Below are 10,105 nucleotides of genomic sequence, written 5' to 3'. Positions count from 1 at the left end.
AAATGGTGCATTTAAGCCAAGATAAATTTAAGTTTGGGAATTTGATTCCTGTCGTTTTAATGAATTTATTTGATGTACTTTTACAAATAAGAAGTAGTAAATATTTTATTACCTTCATTGGTGATAGCAAAAAAATATTGCTATATATTTGCTAAAGAGCAAAAGTGAAGCTATAGAGAAATCTATTATCTATAAATTAAATGTTGAAAAAAATTAATAAAATCATTAAGATGGTAAGAAATGATAATAGTGGTTGTTAAATGTACCAAAGTAATATATTTTCTACCCTTTTACCCATAATTATTGCTAGATCTAGGTTCGGTTTAGTTGGATGATTAGTTATTCTTGTATGATTTCATAGTTTCCTTCAACGTTAAGTTTGATATTACTTTTTGATGATTTTTGTGGAAAAGACACTACTGGTGTGTGTTAATTTGTGCATATTAGGAAATGTCGTGGTATTGGAAGCTAATTTTGAAGGGTTTGCTGAGCCAATTGTCGATGCTGACTGGATAAATCCACCTCATTCAAGATAAACACGAAAAGCATGGGATAAATCCCAAAAATTTGGAAATCCACGCAGAGTTTTAAGGAGATAAGAAATTCATATTTGCAAGGGGTTTTAGGATAAAGATAAAAGAATTATTCTTTTTTGTATTCCAAAAATACTCATATTCATCAACAACTAATTTGACCTAATCATCTCCAATAAATAACAGCAAATCGCAGCTTGCAAGGGGTGGCTAACTAGAGAGAAAAGCTAATGGTTGTTCGCATATCTTCTTCCTTGTTTCTTTTGAATTCATGTTTGTGAATTTTTATCTTGTATTTATTTTGCACCCAACCATGAACTAAAATAAATTGGCTTGCATTATTGGGTTTCTTTGGTTGTGAAATTTTTTGGACTTGTTTAAGTTCATTGATTATGGTTTAAGTTCAAAGTTTGTTCATTCTTGGTTCTTAATTTTATTTCGAGTGATTTTGGGAGAGGATCTCAAGAATTATCCATTTATCTAATATCTTAAGAGTTAGATTTAAGAAACGAATGAGCATGATCTTCATTCTAACAAACGTTGATGAATGTTAACTCATCTTAGGGATAATATTTAGATTTCAACGGCTAAAAGAAGCGCAAGATTGGTTGTTGTTCACCCATGGTTAATGCAGGAATGCATCACCAAGGCATGCTCGATTGACTAATTATTCGGATTAGGGATAACAAGAAGACATTGAAGAATGCTTCGTCGAGCTTTGAAGGGACAAACCCAGTTGCTACAACAATTGAATCATTGTCATGGCAATTGAGTTGCCTTTGTAATCAATTGCTCATACAATTCATACAGTCAACACATCATATCTCACGATAACCCTACATACTCTCTTATTCTATCACAATATTCTTTTATTTATTTGAATATTTATTTTACTCGTTAATTTAAACTTATACTATCACCAATTTATTCTTTTAACAATACAAGGAGTTAGAACACAGAGTTACACCAATCCCCATGGAGATGATATCTATTATATACTATAACTTGCAACGTGTATACGTGCACCAATTGTGAAACATTCAAATCAGGCAACAAGTTTTTGGTGTTGTTGTCGGAGATTGGCAATAACTACTTTGATTTTTATTTTTTACACCTTAACTATTATTATTATTATTGTTATTATTCTTTTTATTTTTTTATTTAAGGAGTTTACACTTTGTGGTTTTGTATATGTGTATGACTAGGTCGAGACCAACATCACCAGAATATCTCGAAATCAAGTGAGCTTTTCATAGAAAAAGACGCGAGCAACGAGAGAAATGTAAGACCAACTCGTTGATCCAATTGGTGACTTTAATGCTATTGGAAACCAGATAGCAGAAGTAAGAGGAGGAGGAGATTTAGTAGAACGACCTGTTCTAGTAAGGAACATACATATTCGAGACTACTTAGAAGAAGATCTCAACGGTCTCAACCCAAGAGTTGTCACACTTGAAATAAAAGTTGCCTACTTTGAATTAAAACCATTAGTGTTCAATATGATCAACACAATTGGTTAATTTGGTGAAACAACTGAAGATGCCAGACATCTCAAATTATTCCTGAAAATTTGCAATTCATTCAAGCAACAAGAAGTCCATGAAGATGTCTTAAGGTTGAAATTATTCTCCTATTCACTGAGGGATAGAGAAAAATCATGGTGGAATAATATCCCATACGGATCTCTAGAATATTTGACGGATTTATGATTTGATTTCCTTGCTAGATTTAGTTGTATAAATATGACTAATAAATTGCGTAACGATATTACTTCACTGAGGAGCTTTTATGAAAATGTACCATGCACGGATTCCCAGTACGGATGTAAGTGACAATGTTCTACAACTTAGTGAATACAACAACTAGGATGATGCTAAATGCTTTGACAATTGGCATACTCCTCAACAAGTCACCAGATGAAACAATGGAGATTCAGAACCGTCTTGACAAGAATGATTATTAATTCCCAACTACTAAAGGAGGAGTCTGACATAATGCCACAATAAACGAACTTGACTCATCAGATACTATTTCTGCTCAGCTGGCTACCTTAACCAACTTGGTTAAGAATATGCAACGACCAAGCAATCCATAGGTGATCAAGGTAGTAAATTCCTTTTACGAGTTTTGTAACAATAACCATTATTCGTTTGAGTGTCCGTAGAACCCATAATCTAGCTTCTATGTTGGAAACTACAACCAGAACAACGATGTGATGTTTAACACATATACTCATATACTCTATCTTGGGGGAGCATCAAAATTTCTCATGGAGAAACCCAAATAATGCTCTTAATCAGAATAATAAGAATACACAATTATCAGGATTCCAACATAACATGCCAAGGCAACATATTCCGTAATAACAATCAATACCATCTAGTTATTTGGAAAATTCTCTCAAATATTTTATGTTAAAAACTGAATCTTACATGATTGAGAATAATAATTTCATGAAAAGGATTGATGCCTTCATTAAAAGGACTAAGATGAGACTAAAAAACCAAGAGGCAACATTGAAATCCTTGGAAACACATGTCAGACAATTTGCTCAGATTTTGAACATAAGACCACTAGGTGACTTACCCAGCGATACTGATTTCACAAAGGGATTAGGCCACGAGCACTATAAGGTAATCACCACTCAAAGCGAAAGAAAACTAACTAAAACACCTACACAACCAACAGAGAGAACTTAACCAACATAGAAGGTTCTTGTCCAAGAAGATACATCCAATAATATTGCCAAACCAATATTGATGAATAAAAGATTTCCCGGGGGAGTCCACATGCCTTGCCAATTCCAATTGTTGCGACAAATCCATTGATCAAATTCCTAACAGATGGGAAGGACTGACGATATCTGAATTCCACCACCATTCACTCAGAGGCTGAAAAGACAAAACAATAATATGAGTTCAAGAAATTCTTGGACATTTTGAAGCAAGTTCACATAAACTTGCCATTGGTGAGGCGATCGAGCAAATACCAAATTATGTTATGTTCTTTAAGGATATTGTCTTTAAGAGAATGAGGATAGGAGAATCTGAAACAGTTGCTGTGACGGAGGAATGTATGGGCATGTTTCACAATCGAATGCCACCTAAACTAAAAGATGTCGGTAGTTTCACAATACTATATTCAATAAAAAATCACTACATCAGGAAGATGTTATACAATCTGGGAGCGATCATAAAATTTATGCCTAAATATGTGTTTCAAAGATTGGGTATTGAGAAGATAAGACCTACTACAGTTATGCTACAACTTGCAGGCAGATCCTACGTGCAACTAGAGGGAAGAATTAAATATATACTGATAAGAGTTGATAAATTTATTTTTCTCGTTGACTTTATTATTTTAGATTATGAAGAAGATGAGTTCACACGTATTATCCTTGGAAGACCATTCCTAGCAATGGTAATAACCTTAATTGGTGTTGAAATGAGAGAACTCACTATAAGAGTGAATGACCAACAAGTGAAACTAAATGTTTTTCCATCCTTAAAGCATGCTGATGAATGCCAAGTCATTCACGCTACCATCGAATTCAATTTTGAAGTAGAGGAGAATTGCCACGGTAATTTTATTACAAAATGGGAGAAAATTGAAGAACCAGACGATGGAGAGAAAGACAGAGCAAACTGGATAGTACGTCAATCGAGTAAATAATTTAAACCATTAGACTACTCAGGTAAGAAAAGTAAACTCTGAAAACCTTCTATTGAGTAACCTCCCATGTTAGAATTGAAACCATTACCATGGAAATTAGTACTTTATTTCAATTCTTGGTTAAAACTTTTTTCGGGAAAACTAAAATCAAGATGGTTTGGCCCATTGAGGTAGTGAAACCTTTCTACCGATGTGTTATAATAATCAAGTCCACTATCAACGGACATGATTTCATCATTATACCGACGCCCATGTTGAGAGCGAAAAGGAAGTGGTTACTCTCGGAGAAGCATGAATATGCTCTCATTCAGTATTTTTATTATTAATTTTTTCATTTTCATTTTCCTTTTATTTTTATTTTTTACTTTAGTATTTATATATTTAATTTAGATTCTCTTGTTATTTAATATTTAACTTTTGTTTTATTTGAATTTTATGATAAGATTTCAAGAAAATGAGGAGTTTGATTCAAGGAGGAGTTTATCCCAATTCATTACCTTTTTTTTTAATTCCATTCAAAGAACCCGACCATCCATTCCAATGATTCGCAACACCAACTGTTGAAGAGAGATAACACACCATTTAAGTGAAAAACTTCCAACATTAAGAAGCTGTACACGAGAGTGCACTAAGTGATGAGGTTGAGGACATAAGGATTTCGAGCGCACCACCACCAACGGGCTCCCAACCACTGTGAGCCAGTAAGTGAATCAAACAAACGACTCGAAGGACACTAATCAGTCAAAGTGACGACCTTTCTGACTAACCCATTTGTTTCACATGCATTGAGGATAATCCTACTATTGAGTTTGGGGGGCTTGTTTTATAATTATTTGCATTTATTTAGTCTTCTAAATTAGTTGCATCTAGAGTTTGGGGGGTTTGTTCGTTTTGTCATATTGTATTTGTTATGTCATGTTTTGTCGTTTAGCATTGTTTATGTTGTTCAGTCAAGCTTTCCATGAAATTTACTTTTTATGACATTTAGATAAATTAAAAATTGTTGAGACTTTGTACTTACCTATGATCAGATAATTGAGTATAACATTTTAATGTCGACAATCTTAGGACTTAGATATAATTTGAGATTTCCTTAATGATTCTTGTGATGCTATAACTATTTACCGAATGTCGTTTTTGGTTGACTTGTGGGTATTTTGGTGAATATATAGTTATAATGCATTTTTAAGTTTCGTGTGAATTGCTAGAGGTGCCTAACTAGTTCTAGCCGAATAATTTGCCACAACAACTTTTTAGCTCTAGAACACTTCGCTGCTAAAGCAAGTTCGGTACGCTTAGTGACTACTAAGTAGGAAGATAGTCGTGAATATCATGAATTTGAGTTTAGGAGTGTGTTAAGTGTACCAAAATAATATAGTTTTTACCCTTTTACCCATAATTATTGCTAGATCTAGGTTTGATTGAGTTGCATTATTAGTTATTCATGCATGATTTCATAGTTTCATTCACCGTTAAGTTTGATATTACATTTTGGATGGTTTTTGTGGAAAAGACACTGCTAGTGTGTGTTAATTTGTGCATATTAGGAATTTTCATGGCATTGGAAGCTGATTTCTGAAGGGTTTTCCGAGATTATTGTTGATCATGACTGGATAAATCCACCTCATTTAAGATAAGCACGAAAAGAAAGGGATAAATCCCAAAAATATGGAAATTTACACACAATTTTAAGGAGATAAGGAAGCCATATTTGCAAGGAGTTTTAGGATACAGAAAAAGAGATTTATTCTCTCTTTTATTCCAACTAAAACTCATATTCATCAACAACTAATTCGACCTAATCATCTCCTATAAATAACCAGCAAATCACATCTTGCAAGGGGGTAGCAGACTAGAGAGAAAAGCTAAGGGTTTATCACATATCTTCTTCCTTGTTTCTTTTTAATTCATGTTTAGGAATTTTTATCTTGTATTTATTTTGCACCCAACCATGAAGTAAACTAAATTGGCTTGGATTATTGGGTTTTTTGTGTTTGTGAAATCATTTGGATTTGTTTAAGTTTATTGATTGTGGTTTAAGTTTAAAGTTTGTTTATTTTGGTTCTTAATTTGATTTAGAGTGAATTGGGAGAGGATCTCGAGAATTATCCATTTATCTAATATTGATAAAGTTAGATTCAAGAAAAGAATTAGCATGATATTTATTTTAACGAACGTTGGTGAAGGTTAATCAATCTTAGGGATAAGATTCGAATTTCAATGGCTAAAAGAAGCGAAAGACCAGTTGTTGTTCCCCCATGGTTAACGCAGGATGTATCACCAAGACATGCACAATTAATCAGTTCTTTGGGTTAAGGATAACAAGAAGACATTGAAGAATACTTCGCCAAACTTTGAAGGGAGAAACCCAGTTGCTACGACAATTGAATCATGTCACGGAAATCGAGTTTCCTCAACAATCAATTGCTCAGACTATTAATACAGTCAACACACAACAACTTATGATAACTTGGCTTGTTCTCTTATTCGATCACAATCTTCTTTTATTTACTTGCATCTTTATTTTACTCATTAATTCAAACTTCTACTATCACCAATTTATTCTTTTTTATAGTATAAGGAGTTAGAACACAGAGTTACACCAATCCCTGTGACGACGATATCTATTATATACTATAACTTGAGAGTGTATACTTACACCAATTGCGAAGCATTCAAATCACACAATAGTGGTGAATAAATTGAACCATTAATTAGTAAATAATATGCATAACATGATATTATTCATAAAGTGATACCACCATACTCTTCTAAATTAAATGAAGAAACAAAGAGAAAGAGTTAAATCTTAAAAGGAAATGATGAATGCAATGCAAAGGAGTTCTGAGTTATCACAGAACATGTAGGGGAGCTTTTTTTCCAGCGAATTACCTTTTAAATAAGGTTATAAAAAAAAGACACCATATGAGTTATGGAAATGTAGATAATTTTTCTATAATTACTAAAAATGTGAGGCTATTTTGTAAAGATAATGATTTCATTATCGAAGGAAACAAAAATAATCCCTAAAATAATTGATTTTTCATTGGCAATATAGATTATAGTAAGAAATAACGATATATTGTGTATGAATTAAGGAACCATGAGATTCATAAGAACACGATACTAGAATAAAAATGCTTCATTCTTTGAAGATATTTGATCGAAGTCTATCAATATAGATAAATCTAGATGTTCAACAAGAGGTTGAACTAGAGATATTATCATGATGACAAAGAAGTGTAAAAAATATGTATGTCAAAATTATAGACGTCATATGTTGTTGACATACTTATTGTTATAAGTAAAAATGAAATGATAAAACTTGTAAAAGATATGTTAAATTCAAGATTTGACAGAGAAAAAATATGAGGCTGATTGATATGACTTTTGACATCCAAAATGTAAAATCTTTATGAGGGTCTCATATTGATGAATTCACAATACATGGACAATAGAAGTTTGACAAGGATGTTTCTGACTGGCTAGAACTCCAATGAATATGAGTTAACATTTGTCTAAAAACAAAGGTTAAAAACATTAACCAAATGGAATATAAATAAAGGTTAAAAACATTAATCAAATGGAAAATGCAACAGTAATAAAATGTCTAAATAAATTGTATTAAACTAGATATTGCTTTCATTGTGAGCAATTTAAGTAGATTCACTATTCAAGGTTAAAATTTTGAAAAGCAATTGTGAGAGAATTAAGATATTTTAAATATGCTCAAGATCATGAATTGCATAATACCATAAGGATACTCCTATGCCAGTTGAATATCTTGTATTAAAGATATTAAAGACACAAGTGAATATGCTTCACATTGGAAAGATGAGTCCTGTAATGAAAATCCTCAAGAAAATGGTTATATCTAGATCCATAATGGAATCTAAGTTTGTAACTCTAGACAAAGTCTGAGAATAAGCTGAATAGCTTTAGAATTTCTTGGAGGATATTCTTTAATGACCAAAGAGTGTGCCCACAATATTCATATACTGAAAACAAACGAAATTGATAGAGCACATAACTTTATGTATAATGGTAAGTTGAGATATATGCACAATACCATTAGAGAATTGATCTCAAAAGGTATTATCTCTATTGATTTTGTAAGATCAAAGGATAACATCGTGGATCCACTAACCAAAGGGTTAAATTGAAATCAAGTTAAGAAAACATCTAAAGGACTGTGTAACACCCTAGACCAGTACGACACACAATCGACCAATTAGAATGTCACACGGAACCACCAAAGTGGCTAACCACAATTTTTCTTGAATAACATGATTTCTTTGAAAATACTCATAATAAAATAATCAACCGTAATTATATAAATCTTTACATCATGAGCTTCTAAAATAATTATATCAAAATATAAAGAGCACTTTAAAATGAGTTACGTCTCGAATATATAAAATAAAAGGGTCTACAAATATACATGCCCTCTAATAGATAATCTCGAGACATACTCTTCACACCACTCAGTCTGGACCCACAATTTGTCAAAAAGCTCCTTTACTACTCCACAACTAACCTATATAAGGAAACAAATTCCAAACACTGATCTAACTAGTCCGGTGTCACACTAACAACTAATCCATACTAAGAGTGTTTAATAAATACTCAAGCTAAATGGTAAAATAAAATACAATAGTGAGTATACTTGTATACAACACTATATACTCTATGGTAGAAATCATGGTGCAGTTTAGGGTTCTGAATCTCAGAGCTCACACACCCCTCTAATCTACCAAGGATGAGGCCCGAAATCTCTACACCGAACACAACACATTCGACTAACCCACCCCTCACGAGTGTCACCCCTCACCCTAGTTAGTCGGTTTAATGTGCCTTACACGCTACCTAAGGATATATGAACTTATTCTATTTATCGATACTAGTATCATTTACTAAAGTAACCTGGATGTCCTAATCATTTCCCGAGTGTACAACCAAGGCTAGTTTTATTTAATCCTAGCAATTATTGTTGCTATAATTCAGATGTAAATTATTGTTATCACTTGAAGTATTATCTATCATTACTCTGAGTATCTGGGGTACCTCAAGTCTGATCCTTTAATCCTTGGATTATTTATCCAAAATGTCTGTGGGTACAAATACTGTCCCATCAGTATCGATACTGAACCTTGAGTATCGATACCCATATGATCGTATCGATACCTCTATACTAATATGGCTATTTGGGTGGATTAGTATCGATACTCTAAGTAGAGTATCGATACTCTGGTGCTGGGGTATCAATAATTGCCTGAGTATCGATACTAAATTTAGGTTTGATTTTTGAAAAATTCCCAATATTGATACCCTTATAGGGAGTATCGATACTCCTACCCTGGTATCGATACCCAATGAATGAGTATCGATACCACCCCTTTAAAATTACCTAGTTTATGTCTGGAGGGTGAATGATATCCATATTGTTCTTACAACATCGATACCATTGCTACAAAGTGCCCTATTTTAGCACAAAAACACCTAACTAAAGCCACCTAAAAGTCCTATTGAGGTCCCCAATTAGTGTTTAAGTGCCCTATTTGATATTAGGGGTCATATGAAGGCTTTAAACATGTTAAAATCATAAAACATAGAATCTACCATGAAGGCTCCATAACTTAACTTTAGGCTATAATGCATCTTTAATGACTCACAAGTGATATGAAGAAGTTGTGAATGTGTTACCTGGATTATTGGTTACTAAAAAATCCCTCAAATCACTCAAGAGGTAACTTTTTCTTTTCCCTTGCTCTTGGGTTTTCTGCTAGTTCTTTCAGTTGGTTAATCAAACTTACACTTGAACCTCCTAAAATCTTAACTTTTACAAGGAAGAAGGAGAGTGCTTGGTGAAGGATGAGGGGAGTGGTAAATGTAAAATGATA

This window comes from Hibiscus syriacus, unplaced genomic scaffold, assembly GCF_006381635.1.
Source record: "Hibiscus syriacus cultivar Baekdansim isolate YM2019G1 unplaced genomic scaffold, ASM638163v2 tig00110831_pilon, whole genome shotgun sequence".
Classification (NCBI taxonomy): Eukaryota; Viridiplantae; Streptophyta; class Magnoliopsida; order Malvales; family Malvaceae; genus Hibiscus; species Hibiscus syriacus.
This window is presented reverse-complemented; position numbering follows the sequence as displayed.